The sequence below is a fragment of the Papio anubis genome, chromosome 5, assembly GCF_008728515.1.
Source record: "Papio anubis isolate 15944 chromosome 5, Panubis1.0, whole genome shotgun sequence".
In the NCBI taxonomy this organism is placed as follows: Eukaryota; Metazoa; Chordata; class Mammalia; order Primates; family Cercopithecidae; genus Papio; species Papio anubis.
Genome location: NC_044980.1, coordinates 55,145,326 through 55,161,725, shown reverse-complemented (window position 1 = coordinate 55,161,725; position 16,400 = coordinate 55,145,326). Strand labels below are relative to the sequence as shown.

At 38.9% G+C, this 16,400-nt stretch overlaps 1 long non-coding RNA gene across 1 annotated transcript in view; it reads right to left on the bottom strand.

Annotated features, from left to right (window-relative positions):
* LOC101012832 overlaps nucleotides 1-16,400 on the bottom strand; it is a 58,019-nt gene that overhangs the window by 28,678 nt on the left and 12,941 nt on the right. The gene's annotated exons all lie outside the window — the stretch shown is intronic.

Sequence of the window (16,400 nt, the reverse complement as noted above, 5' to 3'; positions counted from 1 at the left end):
TGCTGTATTTCCCAAAATAAGGTAGGGGACTGATGTGTCTCAAATAAGCAGGGTGAATTTTAGTCACCTGATGATAAAGTCTCTTGGATTGTGCATTAGTGTCCTGATGAGCCCCTAGCAACTTTCAGCATTATGAAGACTAGTTTGGAAGCCTCAAAGACAGTATCTTTCTTGAGGAAAAAAGTAACCTCAGGCATTTCCACAAATACCATATACAAGTGGTCAGGTAAAGGCCGTGGGAGTTCAAGCATGTATTTACCTTGAGTGTGTGTATGAACTCTTGTAGTTCTAACTAAAGGCAAATAGAAAATGTATAGAGTCCCATTTTGTCAAGCTAACAATTTGGTATCCTCTTCTTTCCTGGTTGCTTCATAGCCTACTCTTAGTTGTTTTCTTTCTTCATTTCCCACAATTTTTAGCTGCAAGGCTGTGCACTGGTTGCTTAAAAATTCTGTGCCTCATCTGCTTCACTCGCAAAACGGGGAAAACATCACAGGATCCTTGGGGTGTTGCTTTGCCAGCCGGAAACCTTTGTGGCCAATGGTGCCTTTGCCTGAGTTTTGCGCAGGCCCACTGGGCTAGTTCTTCCTCCTCAGCCCGGGCAGGCTGCGCTGGGCTTGCACTACCAGCCCAGATCTTATGCCTGCCAAGGGTGAGCCAGGCATGAAAAGGCAAGGGGTATGTGAACAAGGGAGCTGCCCGTTGTGCACAACAAGGCATGCCAGCTGCAGCAGGGCAGGCAGCTCCAGATGCCGGCACAAGTGCCAGCTTCCTGTGAGGCTGTGGCTGGACCAGGTATACTACAAGTGGCTTCCACTATTGGCATCCGGGAATGTGGTGGTGCCTGGAAGCTTGGAGACACCAGGAACCACAGAGCCCCAAAGAGGGTGTCACATCCCTGGCTCAGGGAGCTCCTAGGTCTTTTCTCTCCTCTCCCTCTTCTTGCCCACAACATGGCAAGCAAGGGGTGTGTTTCAGCTATGTTTGTGTTACAGCTCTTTCAGTCCCACCATTTAGCAGGTCCCAAGTTCTTGTCCCCTATCCTGGAAGAATGAGGTACAGGGACAACTGGAGGCTAAACAAGACAGAGAGATTTATTGAGTGACAGTACAGCTACCAGGAGACCTGAAGTGGGTAGCTCCTCTCTGCAGGCAGGTTGTCCTGTCAAGTGTGCAGCTCTCAAGAGAGAGGAGACCCACAGTAGGTAGCTCCTCTCTGCAGGCAGGTCATCCTTTCAAATGAGCAGCTCTCAGGAGAGAGAAGACCCACAGTGAGTAGCTCCTCTCTGCAGGCTGGTTGTCTCAACCTCTTCCCAGTCTGGCTGAGTCCAGGGGGTTTTATGGGCTTCAGAGAAGAGGAAGTGAGTGCTAATTGGCCTATGGGCAGCTGTGAGCAGGCCCAGAGAAAGCAGCATAAGTTCTTACTCCTGTCTGTGGAACTAGCAGCCTGGCTCCCAGGCTTCAGGCCATCCCAGGCCTGAAGGTGTGGCTCACTGGGAGCTGCCCCTTTCTGTCCAGGAGTCTGTCTGCCTCCCGCTGCCATCAACCTGCTGTCCCTGGCACCCAGGCTGTTCATGCCGAGGGGCGCCTGCAGGCCCATATTGAGCCACTCTCAGCTCCCCCTCAGCCCCCCTCCCATGCTCCTCAGCGCACAGAGTCTGGAGGGGGCTGAGGCGACAGGGGGCTTGTGTGTCAGTGCTACCCTGAGCACAGGCATACCCAGCTGGGTCATGACAGTGCCCCAGCTTGCACTTAACTTTGCTCTGAAATTGGAGTGGGCACTGGGAGCAGGTACAGGCTGGGCAGTGGGAGCAGGCATTTCTGAGCCTGTGGGGGTAGGAGGGCTTCCTGGGCCCCCGAGAGTACAGGAATGCCTGGGTCTGCACCCACAGCTGGGTGGCTGCAGCTGCACCCAGGAGGGCAGGACTCCCACCCCTCAAACTCAGAAGCGGGTGGGGCTTCTGCCTGTTCCCAGCTCCCAACAGCTCCATGGAGTATGCAGCCCTGGCTGCGCCTTGCCTGCTGCAGCCGGCGTCTTCTCGGCAGTCACTCCAGATGGGCCACCACTGCCATCAATTGCATTACCTACCTTAGTGTTATTGTGAAAATTAAATGAGTTAATCCATGTAAAATGCTGGGAACAATGTCTGGCATAAAACAGATGCTCAGTAAATATTAATTCTCATTATTGTTGGTATCATTTTTGCTATTATTTGAATCTTTTTCATATTGTTGTGACATATGGAGGTTTTTGACCTACAGGGTTTCTTCTGAGTGGCATAGCTTAGGGTAAAGTGACTCTCCTCACCTCTCAATACCCTATTCTCTTTTGCCTAAATTTCAGTTAAGGATGACTGGAGACATCATATGGGAAATGGTGGTCCTGAACCAGAGAGATGGGAGAGCAAATTGCTAAGGTGGTTCTTGAGGGTAGGGATGGAGAGCCAGACACAGGCAGGTGTCCTCCAGACAGCTGTCCTTTATCTTCACTCATTGCCTCTGCAGCTCCTGCTGTCTCGTTCAGAAAGGGAATGTGTGTTGCCTCTAATGCCCTTCCTGAGCTAAAGCCCAGTAGTTCTTGAACATCCTCTTTCAAAGATACTGAGCCCTGGTAACCTTCATTACACTGTTGTTCTCATATTCTTCTCAGATTAACTCACTCATAAATTCTTATTAAATTGATAAACTGATTATGAATTTTTCACCATTAACTTTATTCATTTCTATTCCGTCACAAACTTAGTATTCACAAAACAGGCTTAATCTGAGCAAAACTGAAAATGGTATAGCTGCGAAATACCTAGTAATGGTAGGTGCTAGGTGTTATAACGTGATGACACTTATATTTTTGACTGTAATCAGTAAGAAATAGATTTCACATCACAGTCTATACAGATGTACATTTATTTGTATGTATGTATGTATAGCTTAAGCAAAAGTATCATGAAACAATATTCAACCTATTGCGTACAGTGTACTTTCATGATTTGTAATATCTTCTTTTTTATTGAAAATGAGCCTGGTTTGTAACCCGCTAAACACATAACCTGCAGTTTGAAAAACCCTGATCTAGAGGACCATCCGGTGGATGCCTCTTGAGTTCTTACACACGATCCACATATCATGTGTATCATACGTGATGGGTTGTGGCCATCTCAGTTTCATTTTGAGAAATTGCCTCCCCTCATCCTAACAAACAAACAAACAAACAAACAAAAAAAATAGAAAAGGAAAGAAACCTCAGATCAAGAACTAACACATTATCTGACAACCCATAATCTCTCCTTTCCCTTATACTCTTTCCTAATAACTATCCTTTTTCAACTGTCCAAAAGAAACCATTCTAATAAGTTATAACACCATGTATTAGAAATTTAGAAACCATTTTTGAAAGAAAATAAAGATGTAAATTAATGGGGGGACTAAATTATGCATGGATAGAAAGACTATATATTATAATGACATCAGTTCTCCTATAAAATCAATGCTATTTTAATAAAAGTGTCAGCAGTCTTTATCTTATAATGGAGACTCATAATCTTATTCTAAAATTTATATGGAAATGCAAGTAGCCGAGAAGAGCCAATATAGCCCTAAAGTAAAAGAACAGGGAGGAAAAACTTAAAACTATCTGATATCAATACTTACTATACTTAAGTGTGGTACTGACACAAAGAAAAATAGTTCACTGCAGTGGTCATATACATCTTTTGTTAGATGTATTTCTATGTATTTGATATTTTTGATGCTGTTGCAAATTTTATTGTTTTGTAATTTTCACCCTGTTGCAAGTATCAGAAATACAGTTGATTTTTCTTTCCAGCAAACTTGCTAAACTTTGTGGTTAATGGAAACACTTCAGCTATAGATTCTTTTCAATAACATAATCACATTGTCTAAGAATATTTCTACTTTTACTTATTCTTTTTCAATCCTATGCCTTTTCTTGTTTCCCTGCCCTCCTCCCCTCTTGCCCCGGCCCCGTGCCTTGCTTTATTGCTTTGGCTGAGATTTCCAGTGCCAAATAGAAATATTGATGGTAAGCATCTTTTTCTCTTTCCTGATTTCAGAAGAAAAGTTTGTAACATTTCAATATTGAGTGATTTTTTTTTTTGTGGTGTTAACAATTTTTTTTGTAAATACCTTTTATTACATTTAAAGAGTTTTCTTCTGTTTCTAGTTTGCTAAGAGTTTTCTTGTCAGATGTTAAATTTTATCAAATGATATTTCTGAAGCTGTTGATGTAATAGAAGTTTCTCTCTCATTCTGTTAATCTGGTTAACTATATTAAATTGATATTTTGAATGTTAAACCAACTGTATTAGTCACCAACCTTGTAGTAACTAAACTGAATTTAGTTACACTATGTTTCATTACTGGATTCAGGTGGTTAACCCTTTATTTAAGATTTTGCATTTGTCACATGAGAGAGTTCTGGCTTGACTTTTCTTTTCTTTTAATAACTTTGTTGGGTTTTGGTATAAAGGATGTGCTGACCTCATAATACAAGTTGGGAGTGGTTCCTATTTTTCTCTTCTCTGTAGAGTTTATGTAAGATTATTGTTAATTCTTCCTTATCTGTTTGGCAGAATTCAACAGTGAATTGTCCATTTCGTATAAACAAGTTTATTTGCTTAAGGTTACTCAGAATATAATTTTAATGTATCTGAAGGATCTTCAGTTAATGTCCCTTTTTCATTTCAGATATTGGGTATTTGTACCTTTTGTTATTTCCTCCTTTATCAGTCAGGCTCACTAGGGGTTTATCAGTTTTATTAATCATTTCAAACAACCATCTGTTGGCTTTTTATTGATATTCTTTATTGTATTTTTTAAAATTTCCATTCATTTCTATTCTTATATTATTTAATTTCTTCTTTTTCTTTGTATTTAATTTGCTGTTCTTATATAATTATCACTGTATAATTTATTGAAATGTATGTTAAGATAGCTGATTTTTAGGCTTTTTTTCTCATTTAATATTTACATTAAGACTACACATCTCCCTCAAAGGCTAGATTTAGCTATATTGCACACATTTTCTACTGTAGAGTTTTCATTTTTATTCAGTTCAAAATGTTTTCTAATATCTGTTTTGATTTCTTCTTTGAGCTACATGTTCTTTATAAATATATTACTTAATTTCTAAATATATGGGGATTTTCCAGTTGTCTTTTTGTTATTGATATCTAGTTTAATCCCACTTTGATCATTTTAAAAGAATATGAATTCTGCCATTACTAGGGCTGTGTTCTATGTATGTTGAAGTTTTAAAATCATGTTCCCATTTTCTCTATAACTGCTGATTATTTTCCTGCTTATTAATCTGTTACAAGAGGCGTGTTAAAAATGTCTTATGATTTGTGGGATTATCAGTTTTCGTAACTCTATTCATTTTTGCTTTAAATAATTTAAACCTATGTTATTAGGAGCATATACTTTTAAAATTATTATATCTTCCTAGTAAATTCAGCCATGTATTTCCTCCTCTTCATCTATTCATGTTTTGTCTTAAAATCTACTTTGCATGGTGTGAACATGGCGACTTCAGCTTTATTTTGGGGTAGTGCCTGCATAGCGACCTCTTTCTGTTCTTTCACCTTCAATCATCCTATAGTCTTATATTTAGGAAATGTCTCCTGTAAGAAGCATATAGCTTTGTTTAATACAGCCTGGCACATTTTGTCTTTTGAATAAAATATTTAATGTTTATGATTTATGTAATTATTGTATTTGTGTTTTTTTAAATCCATCATTATTATTTGCTCTCCATTTGTCTCATCTTTTCTGTTGCCCCCTTTTTTAATCTTTGTTGCTTTCTTTGTCTTGAGGTTTAAACAATTTATTATTATTTTCCACTTTTCCTGCTCTATTGACTTCCACCACTCCCAACTTACCCACTTTTGTTTATGTGTTTTCGTTTGGCATCAATATTAACCCCCTCAGGACATTATTATCAAAGACATTCACTATCTATTTAGATACATCCACATAGTTAGCCCCCTTTTTGAGTCCTCATTTTTTCTATATCTCAGTCTCCCAGCTGAGATCATTTCTTTCTGCCTGAAGAGTACCTGTAGTGCTTCCTTGAGTACATGAAAGCTACTTAGGGATCTCTCAGCTTTTGTTTTTCTGAAAATGTCTTTATTTTAGCTTTGTTTCTGAAATACATTTTCACTTGGTATAGAATTCTAGGTTGAATTTCCTTTTCCTTTAAGCATTTGAAGATGTTTCATTGCTTTCTGCTTCCAATGCCATCCAAAGTCTTCTAAATCTTTCCTAGGTAGGTAGAAATATTTAACTCAAAGGATGAATAAAAATGCATCCACAAACCCATACTTCTATTTTTTAATGGCATTTAAAGTTTATAGATATTTAGTATAAAGTATTTTTAAATCTGCACATTGAATGCAGATGATCAAAGGAATCAAGTATTTGGTGATTAAACAGAGACCTTTGTTTTATATATAGACTAAGGGTTGGTCCAGGACTGTCAAAACAATTCTAGGAAGTATTTTTCTAACTCTTAAAGGGAGAGAGAAGGAACATAAAATGTACATAAACCTAAGTTAAAAGAAATATGTAAAAGTATGTTAAAATAATGCAAAAAGCATATATGCATATATCTTGCTTGAACTTGACATTCACAGACTTGGAGTAGTTCGTTCTTTAAGAATCTCATGTCATATTATTTTATATCTTTCTCATTTGTGAAGTCATTCAAGAGATCCTGCCTTATATGTGTTTTCCAGATAATTTACACTTTTATTTTTACATAGATGTTGATTAGCTGTGCTTCATTGAATATTCTCAGTTTTGGGTATCAGTTTTCAGCAAAACAACTAAATGTGACATATTCCTACTGAGCATATTGGGTCTATAATTGTGCATTTGACTTACGACTTATATTTTCACCTAAAAAGTATTTTGGCTACAATATTAAATTCTTTTTTTCTTCTTCTTTTTTTTTTTTTTTGAGACCGAGTCTTGCTCTGTCACCCAGGCTGTAGTGCAGTGGCATGATGTTGGCTCACTGCAAGCTCCGCCTCCTGGGTTCACGTCATTCTCCTGCCTCAGCCTCCCGAGTAGCTGGGACTACAGGTGCCTGCCACCGTGCCCGGTTAATTTTTTGTATTTTCAGTAGACACAGGGTTTCACCGTGTTAGCCAGGATGGTCTCAATCTCCTGACCTCGCGATCCACCTGCCTCAGCCTCCCAAAGTGCTGGGATTACAGGCGTGAGCTACTGTGCCTGGCCTACAATATTAAGTTCTTTTAGCATTAATAGAGTGCTTGAAATATGAACTTAGTGCTTTTACTTTTAAAATATTTAAAAATTTTGATATTTGAAAATTTGATATTTTAAAATATTTTTTCTGTACTAAAATGCACTACAGTATAATGCGACAATTATGAATATGGATTTTGGATTAAGTCAAACCTGGGCTGGAATAGTAGCTCTGTTCCTTACTAGTTGTGTATCCTTGGAAAAACAACTCCAACTTTCTAAGCATTAATTTCCTTATCTGTAACACGGGGTCCATAATTTCTACGTTACAATGCTGTTTTAAGAATAAATGAAGTGGGAAATGAGTTAGTATCATATTCATATATGGCAGCCGTTATTATTATTATTATTATTAAATTTCTATGGTATGTTATTACCTGTTAAGTTTGTTCATAGAATAACATATTGTATTGGCAAATAATATTCCAGTAGGAGAATGATTCTTATAAAATAAATAATTTAAAGTAACTTACTTTATTCTTTAGAGTTTACCAAGATAGGTATATTTAGTGAACATGGGAGTCAACAGCATATAATAAATTCTGTATTCTTAATTAAACAAGCATTTATTGAGTCTCTAACAACAAAGTTTTAAACAGCAGTGTTTAAAACACCATGGCAGGGTTGGGCATGGTGGCTCATGCCTGTAATCCCACACTTTGGGAGGCCAAGGTGGGAGGATCACTTGAGGTCAGGAGTTCAAGACCAGTGAGGTCAACATAGAGAAATCCCGTCTCTACTAAAAATACAAAAATTATCTGGGCATGGTGGCAGGCACCTGTAATCCCAGCTACTTGGGAGGCTGAGGCAGGAGAATTGCTTGGATCAGGGAGGTGGAGGTTGTAGTGAGATCTCGCCACTGCACTCCACTCCAGCCTGGGTGACAGAGCAAACTCTGTCTCGAACAAAACAAAACAAAACAAAACAACTACCATGGCAGGAGGAATTTCAAGCATATGAAAGGCTGTTACCAAGGATGATTGTGCCTCTGCACAGGTGTCTGCCTCTCCCCATCTCTGCTGTCAATGCTGGAGCCCAGCACAGTATCACTTGTCTGGGTTTTCACAGTAGCTGGCTTACCACTTACCTCCCATTTCTCTCCAATCTATCCTTTATACTTTTGCCAGAAATTATCTTTCTAAAACAAAATCATGCCATCGTCATTTACACATTCACAGACAGCCATTGTCTGTGGGAAACGGTTCAGCCTCATTAAGATGTAAGGCCCTCCGTGCCCTTGCCCTTCCAGCTGTATCGCTTCCTGTTTCCTTTCCTGCAGCCTATGCTCCGGCGTAGGGACTAATTGCAAATCTCCATTGGTATCACGTCCTTTCCAACTGTTCTTTTAACTAGAAATGTTTTTCTAGCCATTTCTTGCCTCTCAAAATTGTATTCATTCTTTAAGATATAAGATAAACACCATCTCATCTGTAGTCTCCCCAGACGTAGAGGATGAATTCGAGTTAGTTTAAAAGCAAGAAGTGGGCATTGTAGTGTTCTAAGGTAGGGAGACTAGGTATAGAAAGAAACCTTGAGATGGAAACCAAACTTTTGCAGAATGCTATCTCTGTGGGTTTCCTGCCCTGTCTTTCAGCCTGAAGTGGTTCTTCCTTTCTGTGTTCTCTTCCTCTGATGGGCTGCTGAGGATTGTTGCACATAGGAGGCCAGAGAATGTCTCACTGTTCTCCCAGGAGCTGTTGCTTAGGGCTCTCTTACGCCGCTCTTTTTTGATTCCCTGGGCTCCTGCAGAGCCATTTATTGCCTGGACCTTGCCTATACTTTGTCTTCCCCTTAGCTCAAGGCCTGGCCTCTCCTTATCTTTCCTCAGAGTTGACTTCTGATGGGATCTGTTGTGCTGGAACTAGCTGTGATGTTTCTCTTCTTCCTTCTTCACCTATGGGTTGGTTCCTCAGCCCTTATACTGGTCCCACTGGCACCAGCCCTGACCCCATTAATTCCCTTTCATCGTCCTCCATACCCAAAGGTCCTGTCTTGGACCAGGGAAGCTCACTGGGCCAAGCATTCCCCATAAATGTTAATAAATGTAACCTAATTTTAAAAGAAGTATCTCCAAAGAGTGTAGCCTTCTAAGAGACTGAGTACAAAAAAAAGGAAAGGAGTGGAGCAGGACAGAGTATGAAAGAAGACGGCAAGAAAAGGTCAGGTACAACTGGGAGAGAAAAAGGCAGAAGCTGTGGGCATGCAAGGCCAGAAGCGTAGCCAAGCAGCAGAAGGTGAAGTCAGAGGTGGGTGAAGGGAAAGAAACAGGAAATGAGAGAAAAAATTCTAGGAATCTTAGCATTGGAGGGGGAACTCCAGTGCGAGAAATGATCTAATAATAGTTGAATGGAGAGAAAATCAGTGTATAGTCAATCTTCATTATCACAGATTATGTGTTTGCAAATCCACCTACTTGCTAACATTTATCTGTAATCCCGAAAGCAATCCTTGCGGCGCTTCTGCAGTCATTTGTGGATGAGCGTGAAACAGTGAAAAATTTAAGCCACGCCGCATGCGTATTTCCAGCTGAGGGTGAACAAGGGATGCTCAGCCATCGTGTTTCAGCCTTCGTGCTGTGAGTGAGTGTTCTTCTGTGATACATTTAATGCTGTGTTTTTGAATTCTTGTGCTTTTTGCTGGTGATTTTGTCATGTGAAATGGTTTCCAAGCATAGTGCTGAAGTGCTGTCCAGTGCTCCTAAGCACAAGAAGGCTGTAATAAGAAGAAATCTGGCCGGGCGCCCTGGCTCACGCCTGTAATCCCAGCACTTCAGGAGGCCGAGACAGGTGGGTCACTTGAGGTCAGGAGTTTGAGACCAGCCTGGCCAACATGGTGCAACCCCGTCTCTACTAAAAATATAAAAGTCAGCTGGGCTTGGTGGTGTGCACCTGTAATCCTAGCTACTCAGGAGGCCGAGGCATGAGAATAGCTTGAACCTGGGAGGCGGAGGTTGCAGTGAACCGAAATCATGCCACTGCACTCCAGCCTGGGTGACAGAGCAAGACTGTGTCTCAAAAAAAAAAAAAAAAAAAAAAAAAAGAAATCTGCATGTTAGATAAACTTTGTTCAGACATGAGTTATAGAGCTGCTGGCAGGGTGTTTGGTGTTAATGAATTAACAATATATATTAAATAAAGTATCTTTAAATAGAAACACACAAAAGACAAAGTTATATATTGATTAGTTGATGAAAATATTGTGACCAGAACTTGCAGAAACCTGATCTGACATTTCCCCGGGAGCAATGGTTCAGTATTTGCTAATTCAGTGTTCTCAGTGACTTTATAGAACCGCCACAAATTACAAGAATCAACTTTGTAAACATTTTCGTTGGTCAATGCATATGCATGTTTAGACATTTTGTAGAATTATAGTCAACTCAAGTGAAATGGAACTCCTTTTATTTGACTTGGGAAGACGCTCTATTTTCTTCTGTTTCAAACAAAACTCTAAATAAAATCCTCTTTTGTTTTGGTTTATTTTAGCAGATGTTTACTGGTGAATGTGCTGAGTAAGTTAGGTAAAGTTGACCTAGACATGGTTTTTGCTCCCGAGGAATTCCCAATTGATCATAGAAGACAGGAGATGTGTGTGATCAACAGTATTGACATTAATTTGTATTCCTGGAACAGTTATCAACTAGAGTCAAAGAAGGTTTTTGCTGGTCCTGAACATCAAGGAACCCAGCCTAGGTACAGAAAATAACCACATATTGTCCACAGAGTAGGTGTCTACAACATGCTAGTGAAGGTTGACATTATCTTAGAGCTTCGGGGGTTTATAGATGGAAGGGATCCTACAGGCCCAGTATGTGACAAGGACCTGAGCATGTTTAGATGTAGAGCTAGAACTGAAAACCAAGCCTCATGGCTGAAACTGAATCCTTTCCCACTAAACCATACAGGTTCTATGTGCACGAACTAGTTATTGGAGTCCTGGCTTAAAATGAGCTCATGTTCCAGAATTTCCACTTAGGTCAGATGTTTATAAGTCATTCTGAGGTTGTTCCAGGATGAGCTCCAATGGGTCTATTTTGCTGTATATGAATATTTTTATAGAAAGAAGCTCATAAATTTTCATGTGATTCTTAAAGGAGTTGATGATTCCAAAAAGTCTAAGAACTTCTGTGCATATTCTGAGGTTAACTGTGCACCATAAATACTAAACTTTATTTGGGGTGGTGTCTTGACATTGTATTTTGTACCCCTATCAGTCTAGCAGAAGATTTTTTTTTTTTTTTAAAATAAATAAAATGCTCACTGTTGGCTAGGATGTGGCGAAACAAAACTTCCTATATTGTCAGTGGCAGTATAAATTGGTATGAATTTTCTAAAAAGACATTTTGTACTTTTTGCACCAGATACCAAATTTGTCCTTCAATAATATATTCTAAGAAAGCAATTAGAAAAAGGAAGTAATTAGAAATTATGTATAAAGATATTTATAGCGTTTTTGTTCATAATATGAAAACTAGGAATCAAAGTGTCTAACAATTGCAGTTTTAAAATATCACCTAGGCAGGGTGTGGTGGCTCAAGCCTGTAATCCCAACACTTTGGAAGGCCAAGGTGGGTGGATCACCTGAGGTCAGGAGTTCGAGACCAGCCTGGCCAACATGGCAAAACCTTGTCTCTACTAAAAACACAAAAATTAGCCAGGCGTAGTGGTGGGTGATTGTAGTCCCAGCTACTCAGGAGGCTGAGGCAGGAGAATAGCTTCAACCTGGGAGGCAGAGGTTGAGCCAAGATTGTGCCACTGCACTCCAGCCTGGGCGACAGAGCGAGACTCTATCTAAAAAAAAAAAAAAAAAAAAATTCACTTAATATTATGAAAAATTGTTTATGACAAGACATGATGTGAACGTAATCATGGCATATATAGCATAATCACAATTTGTTTATGTGTGAACAGAATAACATGTTGACAGAGATTATCTTTCGGTAACGGGACTACAGGTGTTTCTTTTCCTTTTTATTTTTTTCTTTTTGTATTTTTCAAATTGTCTAAATGACTATATATTTTTATAATCAGAAGAAATATTGAAACCATATTTTGTCCCACTTGAACTATGATTTACTTAAGGGAAGCCCTATCCTTGTTTCTTAGTTTCTACATTTTAAAATGTCTCATCACTCATTTTGGCTGAAAGTTAAAATGCAGTCTCAGTTATTTCACATTAATTCAATTATAAGCCCTTCTCTTCCCACAGTGTCATTTCATCTTAAACCTTCATACTCAGTCTCCTTTGCAACTCTGGCCTCTCTTGCTTTCCATTCCTTTTTGTTCTTTCTCTGATTAAAAAAAAAAACAACTAAATTCTGTCTGCTTTTCTTTGACAGCATTAGCCTTTTTTCCTCCTCTGCTGGGAATATAATTTTTGCTATTCTGTTTTTCAACTATTTACCACTTTTCCCTTTGTTTCTTTATCCTGGTTTTTAATTTTGTAAGGTAGAGGAAGCATTCATGAAATAGTCTCTTGCAAACCTCAGAGCCTCAGTAGTACTTTTGCATTAATTAAAAAATTTGTATTCTTTTTGAGATTTCCCAAAGTATTTTCCCATTATATCAGAAACACATGTGCATATGTGCATACATAGGTATGCATGAGAATGAATGTATTCACATGTGTGCACGTATGCATTCATGTTTGTGTGCATGTTTGTGCATACATGTGCAAGTTGGTGTGTACATGTGAGTGAATACATGTTCTAGTTCTTCCAGAACAGGAACTGTGTCCTTTCCTACATACCCTACAGAAGTAGACACTGCAGTGATGCTGACTGCCTGTTTGCCTGTCTCTGCATAGCCAGCCACCTTTCAGAGCTTGCCATCTGGATCTCAGACAGTATGCAGAGGAGAGGAATATTCTAATCCACCCTGGTACCAACAGGCTGGCATCTGTACTTTGAAAGCTTTGATGAAGAAGATGCAAATTGTGTTGGCTGTGTGGGCTTTTCAGCTGCTTCCTGACTGGGCTAGAGACAGGCAGCATCACTTTTAATCTCTCCAAAAGCCTGCCATTTGGCAAAGAGATACCTGTATTAGATAAGACGGTGGATCTCGATTTATATATGTGTGAATGCAGACTGAATTAAAATGGCACCCTAAGGAAGGAGCTAAGGACCAAATCAGGAGACCCTCTAATTGAGTCAGAAATCAAGGCCAGGATTTATAGGATGAACGTTTGTATGTGTACATTAGAATGTAAAGTAGGTATTTATAATTGAAGTACTATGCTTGTTTCATTTCCATAAACCTAAGGTCTGACTTCGAAGTGGCCTCGGGGTGTATCCATCAGCACTGATATAATTTGTAAATTTGTAAATTTGTAATTTTGTAAATTTGCCTGCTAAATCAAACCTATGATGAAAAGAACCAGGCAAATAACACGTCTTGCAGTGTGCAAATTCCCGTGGCTGTATTATATAGAGTGCTCAGCTCAGTGTTTCGCAGTGGAGAAGAATGTACGTTGATATGCTTTCTGGGTTTGAGAGCTCTTTCTTCTTCATCCAGAAGACAGAGCTGGGTAGAGAAAAGGATAACCAGCAAGACAAAAGGCTTTGTCCCAGTGTTATTTGTTTAAAACTCAAAGTCATATGGTGAAAATGAGACTTTATTAAATTTGCCTGATTGGAAACAAGCATGCAAATTGTACAAGACTCCTAAATGTGCCAAAATGGCAGGGAGAGAGTCCTGACAAGCATGGAGAATAATGAGTAATGCTAATGTCCTAACAGTGCACCTTGCCTTCATTGACCTTTGGAAATATTGTGAAAAAGTCGACCTTTTCTGCTCTGTCTGTGCAGTCTTGCAGTGTTTCGTCTCTTTTTCTTCCTCTAGGGAGTTCTCCAAAGCCCCATTCACAAGAAATGCTAGCTTTCAGGAATAATCGATCAAGCACACCTTTGAGCAAACGTAAGATTTACGTTCATTCTATTTGGATATTTGATTTTGACGTTGTATCCTTTATTTTGGAACAAAATGAATGTCACCTACATGCAGACAGATGAGGCATTTTATGCTTTTGTTGGGGGAGATACGTTTAGGGGAGCTCTCCCATTTGCAACCTGGCTTTAAACCCCACGTGGCATGAAGAAATCAATTAAACAGACAGAACTCTTCTGGGATTGGGAATCTGGCTTCTCATTTAAATGAATATCCCTTTTTTTCTAACCATAATTAATTATAATTTTCAAGTAAAAGCTACTACATCAATTTTAATGTCAAATAAATTTTAAAAACAAGATGCAGACTGTTGGAAAAGACAGTGGAAATGATTATAACCTAAGCTTGGAGCTTACTGAAGTCAATCAGCTTCAACCTGGAGCTTGCTGAAGTTCAGACTGCGCTTAGGTGGTTTTGTTTTAGTTTCCCCATTTCAGTGTAGCGGAGGCTGTTTTGTTACCTGATCTTTCTTTGTGGAGAGAATGAAACTACGTGAGGGACAATACAGTGCACTGGAGAGGGATGAAATAGTCTCAAGAACTGCTGTACTATACCACCTACCTCAAACAGCAGATGTTACAGAACTGCTTTTTAAAACACGTTGCCTTTCACATGTCATGCTACAAATATATACCTAAAAAGACCTAAAACAAAAAAAAAAACAAAAAAAACAAACCTTGAAAGAACTAGAGAAGCAGGCTGTAGTTATACAAAAGCTATATGCAAGATCATGGAAGCAAAAAAAAAAAAAAAAATGCATAAAGACATATTAGAGCTTTCTTAAGTTCCAAGGGAGCTTTTGATAATACATTCAAAACATAAATGGGAAAGTCATCAGAGAATTGAATAGTCCCCGGGAGACTGCAGAAGGCTTTGAAATGGATTTAATAACATTGATGGGTCGGATAGGATGCCCTTATTCCTTTTGACTTATCATCTTTCCTTTTCCTTTTAAAATTCACTTTGAGAAAAATGTTATGTGATCAACTGCACCTGGCTGACTCAAATTTGGTTCTCGGTTTGAACTCTAGTTATCTGTACATCTTACAGCTGTCCCGTTCAGTTGCTTGTCATGTGACTTGTCATTCTGACTGGGTTTGAGGCTTACAAAGGTCAAGAAACGCATCTTTCATATCTTTGGAATTTCCTCTGAAATTTTGGTGCCCTGATTGTGTTTGCAGATGGTGTTTAACAAATGTTGCCTGGCTCACTGGATACTTCCAGATTTTAAAAAAAGTTAACAGAGTGATCTTCAACTCTGCTTCTATTATTAATATTTATGTGCTGTATTCTGATAAACCTGTAGAAGACCAGATAAGACAAAAACAGGAGGAACAAATGGTAGATACAATAGTGAGCATGTAAAAGGCATTCAATAATGTCTTGACATGAATAATAAACATACAAGTAATAATGATACAACAACCTTACATTTCCATAGATTCTTGATTCTTCTAAAAGCACTTTCATATAATAAAGGACAGAGGGATAAAGGAAGGAGTGAATATAAATGCAAGGAATACCAAAGGAATGTAGACATGAAAAAGCAAGGGGACCAAAGTAAGACAAAGAAAATAATAGCCAAGAATAAAGAAATCGAGGGAGAACTTAGTAACAGCTTGGAACAGTTGTTGGCTAAGCAGCACACATAGCAGAGTATCAAATAAACATTGACAATGTTGGTGTTCTTGTAGTGGGTAGAATACCGTATTGACAGAATACTCTGTCTATGTTTTGTCTTCTTTTCTGCTAAGTAAGTGGGGAAAGGAGTATCGTGGATTCCCTCACTTTCTTTCTCTTCCATTTTTATTCATGAGGGTTAATATTGATGCTGGTATGGCTATCTTTACTGCAGATAGTCAGTCCACATCATCAAAAAGATATGGATGTGTGAATGATACTCAACTTCAGTAGCTTAGTTCAGTGATTTCACGAAAGCTCAGTTAGGCTTGCAGCAGAGAGCGCCAGTGAATTTTGCCCTTGTTGTAAGGTTCTAAAAATTTCCTGACCTTAGGAGGTAGATCTAAAATTATTGTCTATAAGGCCGAATATAGTAACATATTATAAAGAAATTCTAAGAAAATAAGACATATCAACTATGTTATAGAACTAATATTAAATCTAGAACTGAAACAAATACAGATAAAAAAGTTCTGCCTGTCATGTGCTA